Raw genomic sequence first — 11,012 nt, forward strand, 5'->3', positions numbered from 1 at the left:
ATGCCGATTTAAAACCAGATAAATTAAACAGGAACAAGAACACATTTCACTTGAGATTGCAATAATTTTATTTAACTTTCATTTTCTACTATTTTCTTCACTTTTTTTTAATAGTTTTGAGATTTATATTTTTTTAATCATGAAGATGATCTTTATTCTAACCATTGTTTTAGAAGAGGTAGGATTACCAGCTCGCGCATAGAAAGCGGGATCAGATCTTTTTAAACCTACCAAACAAACATTACTCCTAGTTGCAGAACTTCTCCGTTTCTCTCCTCATCTGGGGATGACAAAGAAAGCTCTGACTGCAAATCTTGGTTGAGTTTGCCAAACAGTTAGCGAAAACATCGGTCATCGGCAAATGTGATATGAGCAGATTAAAAATCCATTGATTGCGTTAATTGGGAACAACTAAAATCGATATAGCCCCCATCTACTTCCCATACCAATTATTTTAAAGAAAAAAAATGCAAAAAATGAACATATTTTTTTTATTTTACTAATAAATACAACGAATTAAAACAAATGATATTGCATAAGTTTTAAATTGTAATTTTAATTTTCTCATGTGTAAGAAACATTTCATTTAAAATCAGTTTACTATCCAGAGTTATTTCGGACAAATGAAAAAAGTTAAATATTAGTCTTTGTATGATAGTTCTTACAACAAGGGACAACACATAGTGATACTTTTCAAACGTCATTGAAGGAATACATCATATTTTTTTTACTCTTATTGTTATGTAAATTCAGCAACCATCGTTTATACAATCGCACAAAACACGTGTGCAGTTCAACATACAAATAAAACTTGGCAAACAGCAGGTTAAGTTCCGACCGAGTAAAAACGTGATAAAACAAAATGTACTGACAAATTCTGCTAAGCCCGAGTTTTCTCGGGATGATAAGTAATTTGCTATATATCCGAGTTAACTCGGGATAATCAGGGAAAAGGTTAAGCAACGACTTTAGTATCAGTTAGTGTTCATAGTCATGAAATGACGTCCGAAATCATTCTTAGTCATTATGGCAGATTAAACACGTGATCTCAAAAGTCATCCTCAGTTAATCTATGTAAAAATAAAAAACGGCAGTTTCATTTTTTATTTAGGCGTGATAAAATTTTTTAATTGGATAGAGTAAAGCAACAAATTAATTAAACAGTTTTGCGATTTATCAAAGTGGATTTAGATAAAATAACTTTAAATACTGCAAAAACATCTTTTAAAAAAAGCAAAATAGTCAGTTTTTGTTGTTGTTCATTTACGTCGCACTAGAGCTGCACAATGGGCTATTGGCGACGGTCAGGGAAACATCCCTGAGGATGACCCGAAGACATGCCATCGCAATTTTGATCCTCAGCAGAGGGGATGGCGCCCCCGCTTCGGTAGCCCGACGATCTGCACGCGAGCACTTTACGGTAGAACAGTTTAACGAGGACCCATACCGCACACCCTCGGTCCCTACGCAGGCTGATCAAAGTGGTCACTCACCCGCACACTGACAGCAGCCAGTGATGCTTGACTTCGGTGATCTGGTGGGAACCGTGTCTTAACGATCAGTCCACTGCGGGACGTCAGTGTTTAGCATATCGTTTAAAAAATTAAAGAATCTGCTGATTTTTTTTATTTAACGTAATTGAGTGTATTGATTTTTCCGTGATTTTAAAGAATTTACAGAAGATAGAGCAGGGAAATATATTTTTGGAGAGAAAAATTGTTTGATGATTAATTAATTTAATATTTTGAAACGAACCCATAAAATGAGGGCATTTTTATTATTTTAGACAAGTCAAAAATATTAAAAAATTGCTTGATCTCTATTTTTGAGATTTTGTTTTAGAGTGATGTTATAGAATTTACAGCAGCTAAACGTACTAAACAGATATCATGCAAAACAAACATTTATTATTTTAATTTTTTAGTAAAAGAGAAGTTATTTTTTATCTTTCCTTTTATTAATTTTTTTTCAAAACAAGTTCGCAAAGTTACACACTATTTTAGTAGTTCAAAAATTCATCAAACGTAAAATAAAAGTTTATTATAAATTCATTTGCAGAGCTATTGATTTTACTTAATTGAATGTTAAACTTTTAAGGAATGGTATTAAAACTGTTTTTCCATTAAAACTTTTTGCAGTTTTCAAAAAAAAATTATGCTTTTATAGTCCTTTAATGCTATATTCTAGAAAACTCTGCCTCTGTCAAATAATTATTTTTAGAAAAGAATCTGTCCATTATGATTTCCAATCTGTAATCTATTATCTCTACTTTTAATAAACTATATTGTCCAAAAAAAATAATTTTTTGTATAAATAAAAAGTTTAGAAAAACATTATTGGAACTTTATTTAGGAACAGTTTTAAGAACATTATCAATTATCATTTTAAGAGCAAAAGAAATCTTACAATAAGAAATTTCCATATCTTTAAATTTGACCAAATATGTTGGATTGCTTCATATTAACAAGGAAAAAAAGTCATACCCGGCCAAAGTCAATTAAATCAATTTTCACCATAAGAACTCTCTTGCTTCTGCTTCATTAACTCTTTGCCAAATATCACTGACTCCAAAGAGTTGCATAGTTTTACTAACATCAACTTCAATGGAGTCAGTTATTTAGCCATATCTTTTTGATGACTCAAAGGATGATACTTCACACACTAATTATAAGGAAAAAGTGCTCTAAGACCTAAAACATTTAAAGTAATTTGAAATAAGCTTGTGTGTTTTAACTAAGTCAAAGAGCAAGCTGTAAAATATATTTACAAACTTAAAAATAAATAACCATCAGAACTAACTAATAATAAAAATCCTTGCCAAAAAAAATCATTATATGTAGAAATACAGTTGTAAGAAGAAATATTTAAAGAGCAAGAAAAAAAGTGCAAGTTCAGCAAAATTACAAGTTTGCAAGGAGAGAATAATTTAATAATTGGAATCATATTGTAAAGAAACCTTATATTACAAGAAACTTTATTTCTAAGCACTAAATTGGTTTATGTAAAGTTTTTGATGTTACCTTTTCTAATGGAAACGAATATTTAGCATATAATAAATCATTTAGGAATGATTATTCGATCCAAAGTAGGGATAGAAAAGAGTACTACTTTCATGCTGAGAACATTAAAAATAATCTGGAAAAAAACTTCATGTTTAACAACTCACATATTATGAAATTGAATTTCAAGATAAACTATATTATAAAAAAAATTGTGAACTGAAATTTAAATATAGTTACTTAAATGAACGATTAATAAGAAAAGCAAAGCTGTAAAATTATAACTTCTCCAAAAGAAAATAGTTCATGATAATAATCCTACAACAAGAAAACATTAAAGTCAGAAATCTAACATTTGTAAGCTTTTACAATGTTGCTTTTCTTCTTCAAATCAACAGAAAAAAAAGTATACCCTTCAAAGCTTTCAATATCAGAACATTCTGGCTTCCTTTTCATTAACTAATGACTAAATATTACCAACTCCAAGGAGTTGCACAGTTTATTAATATCAACTTCAACGGAGTTAGTTATTTAGCCATACACATATATGGCTAAATAATACTTCATACACTTATCCCAAGGAATGATACCACATGAAACATTTAAACTAATCTGAAATAATAAAGTGATTATGCGCATTAACTAAACCCAAGAGAAAGCTGAAAGATGGAAAAATATATGCATACGTATTAGTATATATATTTATGAACTTAAAAGGTATATATTTTTATAAACTGAAAAGGTAATAGCTGTGTGAGCAACCAATAATAAATAAAATGAAATAACAAAAAAAAAAAGTACTACTCAGTACTTTTAGGTATAGTATAGTAAAAGTACTAAATGAAGAAATGTTTCTACGCAAAAATTAGAGAAAATATTCCAGGAAAAGAAATCTAAGAATAAAACTAAGAAAATATTAAAACCAAGTCTGTAGGCTAAATTTGAAAGAAGAGATCAAGAACGCTAGATTAAGTTCTTAGTAAAATATCTCATGGATTATAGCACAAATAAAAACAAAGAATAGATACTTAGAGTGAACCACACATGTACCAGTAAATTAAGATAGCTGCAAATCCAAATGCATTATGACAATCTTGTATTACAAACTGAAATACATTAGTTTCAAAATAGCAACTCAACAACTACAGGTTCAAAAGAAAACTTTCAGCAGCAAGGAAAACAGCAGGTTAATCATATTATGATTCTTTAAATTTTAATTAAATTAAGTTTAAGGAATAACTGAATTATGGAAATGTCACCATTAATGAAAGTCAGAAAAATACAAGTACAATTTGCAAATTCCAGCACAAGGAAATATAATTTAAGGAAGAAAAAAAAATTTAATAAATTCAAGCAGATGCCAGAATTTTTTTTAACAAGAAGTTAGGAAAACTGTAGATCCAAAGACTATATTGCAATTTCATTTTTATCTCAAGACCACAAGCTATAAATTGAAATCAAGTAATACCTTAACCATGGAATTTATAATAGGCAGAAGAATATGAAATATAAAAGTTCCAGGCAAATGGTAGAAAGAAATTATAAAAGCAAAGAGAACTTCCGGTCAATAGATCATACTACAATTTCTTCATCTGTAGATAATACCAGCTGTAAATTAAAATCAATAAGTACTTCAAACATGAAATTTATGAATGACAATAATATATATATACAATATATGTATTAAAGTTCCAGACAAATTTATAAAAAATTATTCTATATTTACAATATTTTCCCTATGTTAGAAGCACAATGAACATGAAAAGAATAAAATTTATATGTGTGAATAAAATTATGAGTGAATAATTAAGTGTGAGAAAATGTTTAGTTTTGAATAATAAATTAAGAAAAAGATTTAGATAATAAAATAACATAAAAAGATTAAAGCTTTTTATGTTGCAGCCCACTTTCCCGAAAAATTTGTATTACCATCTAAAAATTTATAAAAAATTATTCTCTATTTACAATACGTTCCCTATGTTAGAAGCACAATTAACATGAAATGAATACAATTTATAATCATAATATACAATCAGTATATAAAAATAAGATTTATAAAAAACACACTTTTGTAAAAAATGACAAAAAATTAATACACAATTAGCTGCAGATAAATCTCTGCCAGCCTACTTTTCAATTAAATGAATTTTTTCAAAAAAGATTTTAATAGTTTTTATTTACTCTCTGTCTGTTCAAAGTCATTTGTTTATTTTTCTTGATTTTTTTGTTGTTTATTATTCTGTTTATTTTGATTTTTATTTGTTTATTTTTCCTTAATAACAGTCTTTTACCAATGAATACCATTCGCAATCTATATAACTTTCAATTTTTTCACTTCAAATTATAAATTCCCCCCTGGACTTAAAAAAATGCAAACATTCAAAATCATGAAATATAAAAATAGAAAAAAAATCAATCTAAAATTAGAGACTATAAAAAGAAGAGATCAGAAATCATAAAAAAGAGAGAACAGGCTGCATAACAAGTAAGCTGTAACAACACTACAGTAGTCTGTAAAACCAAGGCCAAATATGAAATAATACATTCCCAAAATATTTACACTAAGTTGAAAAGCTTAAAAGCTCAGAGTAGATTTTTCAGAAAAATACTTGAAAAAGTAAATAAAAAACTAATAATAATAAACCCCAGTAAATTTTATTAAAATCTTTTAGATTTAAAATTAATAATAATATAAAACTGCAATAAATCTTAAATAAAATATTTTTATCGTTCAAAATTTTTTTATTGTAAAAAATGACTTTACAATTTAGGAAATTTTCTGCAAAATTCATGACGTATGAGCATTTTGAGGGAAATGACATAAATATTATTAGAATATCTAAAGCAGAATAGTTATATAAATGTAACAAGCAAACTGGTATTGTAAATAGAAAATTATAATTAGAGAAGATGAAAAATAAGGTTAAATAAACAATAATAATAACAATAAGACCCAGTTTAAAATCAGGAAAATACCATAGAATGGATTAAATTGAAATCAAACAAACCTTTACATGACAAAAATTTACATTAAATACAATTATATTTACATCAACCAACACTGAGCAGGGTGGTCACTTAAATCCAATTTCAAATTTCCCTAATTTTCTTCAAGTTTTTCCATATAAACATATTAAAATTTCCAGGTCGTCATGTTTTTTTCCTCATAAAGTGTAGGATAGGTACAAGAAAAGTCTCTATATTATGAATTTTTTTTTTTTTATTAATATTTTTTTAATATTTCCAATGGCAAGGCAAAAATAAAAATAAATGAACAGGAACAAAAGTAAAGATGACACAACAATAAATTGACCGAAGTTAATGCCTCATAAGTTCTCTGGCCTTCCAATAAAGCCCAGTCTCGGAGTCGCGCCTAACGACTGCACAGTGGCGGATGTGGTGTGGATAGGGATATTAGAGTTACAGAGGGGACAGTAAGGGCTTGAGAAGATCCGAGTACGGTGAAGGTGATCTGCAAGACAATCATGTCCGGTTAATATTTTATTTAAAATGTTATTATTTTAATATATCACCGAGAAAAAATAATCAGACAAAATTAATTCGTAAGTAAGATATTGTAACTTAGTAAGATATTGTTTTTTATTTTTTAATGTTTGGATAAATTTCTAAAAAATTAAGACAGATGTGGAGGAAATATTTTTAACTAGTAGAACACATTGTTTTTATTGAATAAAAAATGTTTTAATATGATACATTAAGTAGTTTTCTCACAAAGTGTACCAAATGTAAAATAAAGAGTGACCAAAAAAAAAAAAACTTGAATAAGTATTGTTTAATATATTTTCATTAAGCAAAAGAAAAGGATTCTAAGCAATTATACCTCAAAATTTTTCCATTTTTACAGTGGCTTCCAAAAGTGTTCGCACACTTATGACTTTTATTGAAATAGGGCTCTTTTCATAAATTAAAATAAATATTTCAGAATGGATACTTAATAATAAGATGTATAATCTATTCGTAGCAAAACTTCATGGAATATTTTAAAAACCAAGGAAAAGTTTATTTTTAAGAAATTAATAAAAAAATAACAAAAATTTTACTTTACAATCATTGAACACATAAATGCTTTCGGATTTCAGAATTAAAATTAGTGTCTATTACTTTAATTTTTTTTAATTAATTATTTTCATTTAATTTTTATTTATTTATTTATTTGCAATTTAGTATCAAACTTTTGTTAGCAAAATTATATTTCAATTTTTGCTGGCTAACTCCATAATATTTTCTTTTATCATTTATAAGTGGCTCGTAGTCATAATTATACAACAGACAACCTTTGAAAGATGATTATTTGTCATCATAAGAGGTAATTCAGTTATGAATATTGCTAAATTAGTCTATTTTGTCCCATTCCATTGTGAAACATGAGGTAAAATGGTTCATATCAGCGTGATCTGAGATTAAAATTATAAAATTTGTGAAAAAATTCATAAATTCCAATTTGAAAGTTATAAAAATTTCTGCAAAATTTAATAAAAATATTCTGCTTAAATTTCATTTTCGATGAGGCTTTACTTTGCAAAATCAATGATAAATAGATCCCTAACGCAGTAATAATGTTTAATCGGTTAATGGAAACAAACTTAATACATTGGGTTTTGATGTGCTTTATGAAGCAGAAAAAATGAGGAACTTTATCCAAAACAGTTGGAACAGTTAAGCATGCTGGTGTCTTTGTATGTTGGTGCATATCACAAGGATAAGGTAATTAGTCATTTATTGATGGCATAATGGATAACCTGTTTATTTAAATATTTTAAGATAAAATGTACAATTATCAGTCAAAAATTCGGTTATTGGAAACTTTGTTTCATATTAAAATTGCTACTGGTAAATATTCTAATTATACCAAAAATTAGAATATTTACCAATAAGCAGAGTTTTTTTTAAAGTATATGACGACTTTCTTAAAAATAAACTTTTGCTTTGTTTTTAAAATATTCTATGCAGTTTTGCCAAGAATAGAGTATATTTTTATTGATATATATATATCCATTCTGAAATATTCATTTTAATTAACAGACAGAGCCCTATTTCATTGAAAGTCATTAGTGTATGAACTTTTTTGAGAGACACTATATTTATCTTTCAATATAAAGCTATTTTGTACTTTATTTTATCTAAACAGTGCTCTTTATAAAATTCATTGATTATATTTTATTTAAACCAATATCTAAAGTCAAATCAATGTATAAATAATGTAGTTTTTTTGGAAATAGCATTATTATAAGAGATATTCAGAATACAAAAAAGAATGTCGCAAATGCAGAATTGTCAAATTTCTTCTTGCACACTCTATAAAAAAAGGCGAAAAAATTCTTTAAATCTTATTCATTTTGCTTTCTTATTTGAAATAAAAATATTTAAAGAATTCCGATCTAACAACATAGTTTTTAGTTTAAATTAGTTCACTGTTTTTACAACTAGAAACCTGTCACTAACAAAGTATCGTTCTCCTTCTTTCCAAGAAATACACACGTAGAGCCCAAGCAAAATATTTGCCGAATGCGATAAATTGTAAATTCAGCGAAAGAAATAGTGTTTTGGCGAACAATTTTTTTTTATAGTTAAGAAAAATATATATTCCCATTGATCATGAAAATTAAATCAACATGAGTTTTTTTGAATAAATCTTGTTTATTTTATTCGATTACAGTAATTTCTTATGGATATGTCACATAACTAATTAGAATTATATTAGGTTCAGATAATTTAAGCAACAAAAAAGTAAAGAAAAAAAATATAGATCACATGTCTGTTGCTGTATTATGCGATATCATGCGACAGAGCTCTTTCCTCTAATTATCACTTTTTATATTTGAACCTTAAATGTTTGACTAATTTATTGGCCTGCAGATAAGTAAAATCTTTTGAGATTTTATATTAATACATCATTTAACATATTTTTCATACATTTCTCAGTCTTTGCCAACTTTTTAAGGTAAAAGGAAAAACAGTTTCAGAAATATCTCTAGATTGCAAACAACATTTACAACACTTTAATTGCTACACATTTTGTATTTTGAATCAAAAATCAAATATTTACCATATAAAGTAGAGAACCAATTAAGTTAGAGAACCAATTAGAGATGCTCGGGACCATCACTATCCTGGATGTCTGAATTTTCCGATTTTCTGGATCAGCCAAAAGTGCAGTTAATCGATGCTTTATCAAACCCAAATTACAAGGAAAAGGTGAAACAAGAAAAAAACGAAAAGATCTCCTAAATTTAAAAATAAAAAAAAATGGTAGAAACATAACATCTAAAATGATAAAAACATTTGCAAGTTCAGACAAAAAAAACAAGTTTAAAAAATACAAAATTTGCATATTTATTTTTTGATAATAATTAAAATCCCCAAATTCACTAATATAAAACAAAACCAATAATTAAAAAACGCAATATATTTCATACTTAATTATACGGGGATGAAACGATGAAAAGAAAACTTATTAATATAAATAAAAAACAATATTTAAAAAAAGGCACTAGCATAAATATTAAAACCTGGAACAAGGCAGGATATTATAGGATCAACGGAATTAAAAAAAAAAAAAAAAAAACAACTTAATGATAAAATTTATGAATAAAAATAATTAATTTATTGAGTATGAAATTTATCTTAAAAAGAGAAGAAAAAAAAAACTCAAATGCAGTAGAATCAGAAAAACAGAATCAAAATTAATAAAAGAAAACTGCTATCTGCTTTATGAAATAATTGTCTACTTTTATTAACAAATAATTATCTGCTTAAATTAATGAACAATCTTATCCTTTTATTTTATTTTTTATAAAAAGACTATTTTTAACGAAAGCAGGTATGATTCCGCACTAAGAAAAACTTGCCAATGATAGTGCATTTCTAAAAAATTAGAATTTATTAAAAAAAACCCAAAAAACATTGTTTTGCTAATCGATGAATATAACCAGTGATTATAAAACGTTTTGTTTGTAATAAATAATGCATTATCTGAAATAATAAAACAATTCATCATAATAAATAAAGGATAACTAAAACATAGTAACTAAAGTGGATTTAAAATAAATCTGACATGTCAATACTCTTAGCCAGAAGTTTCAAGTTCTTTATTATATTCATCATTAACATATTTTGCGTGTGCAATGCATATTCCCCACCCCCTCGTAAACCAAAGAGAAAACCAAAACAGCATGCCACTCGTTTGATTGACGGCAGCTTATCAGAAAAACAACTGACAAACAGGAGAAAATGAAACATTTGTCCCTTCCCTGCCCCATCTCGATCTAATGATCTTCAAGGTCAGGGGAAGAATTGAAGTTTCGCTGGGCAAACAAGGAGAAAAATTCCCCCTTTTCCCTCTACTAACTTCAAGGATGAGTCAAATTTCTGCTATTTTTAATTATCATTATACTTCAAAATAGCAGGAAAACTAAGCAAAATTCTTCCCTGTTTTCTTGTTTCCCGGTTTTCTGGATATCAGATAAATGGTTCTCTACTGTAGTACTTAAAGGAACCTTTTTATAATTAAAATATGTAATAAGAGGCTAAAATGAAATTGAGAAAATTAGAATTACTGCAACAATTGAAACGATTTATTGTCAAACATTGCTGTTAGTGATTGCAAGAAAATGTGCAATTGATCGACTTTGCCGAGAAATAATCCACTGATTTCATTGGATGAGAGTACAAAAGCTAGTGCTATATAAAATCTTTTGTCTTCAAGTTATAACCAAGTAATTTTCGGAGAAATTTATTAGGTTAAAAATACTAAAACATTTTGTCAAAAAAGAAATATCCCAAAAGCATCGGAACAAACTAGAACAATAAATGGATTCAGCTCACAGACTAGAAAGGAAAAAAATTCTACTTTTATTATCAGAAGCAAATATCCTAACCTCTTTCCCTACAATCATTGCCCATTCTAAACTGTACAGTCCTATATTCTCCAAAGAGGTCAAAGGTTTATTCACTCATTTAGCAGCCATGGGAGTTTCATGTGGTATTCTAGTT

At 27.3% G+C, this 11,012-nt stretch overlaps 1 long non-coding RNA gene across 1 annotated transcript in view; it reads right to left on the bottom strand.

Moving 5' to 3' along the window:
• Positions 1-5,638: 5,638 nt before the first annotated feature.
• LOC122272800 (uncharacterized) overlaps positions 5,639-11,012 on the bottom strand; it is a 15,148-nt gene continuing 9,774 nt past the window's right edge. The window contains exons 2-3 of the long non-coding RNA XR_011637612.1: positions 9,067-9,244; positions 5,639-6,471 (exon numbers count right to left, since the gene is read on the bottom strand). This is a non-coding gene — a long non-coding RNA (uncharacterized lncRNA). The remainder of the gene's footprint in view (positions 6,472-9,066; positions 9,245-11,012) is intronic.

This window comes from Parasteatoda tepidariorum, chromosome 9 (assembly GCF_043381705.1).
Source record: "Parasteatoda tepidariorum isolate YZ-2023 chromosome 9, CAS_Ptep_4.0, whole genome shotgun sequence".
Taxonomy (NCBI): domain Eukaryota; kingdom Metazoa; phylum Arthropoda; class Arachnida; order Araneae; family Theridiidae; genus Parasteatoda; species Parasteatoda tepidariorum.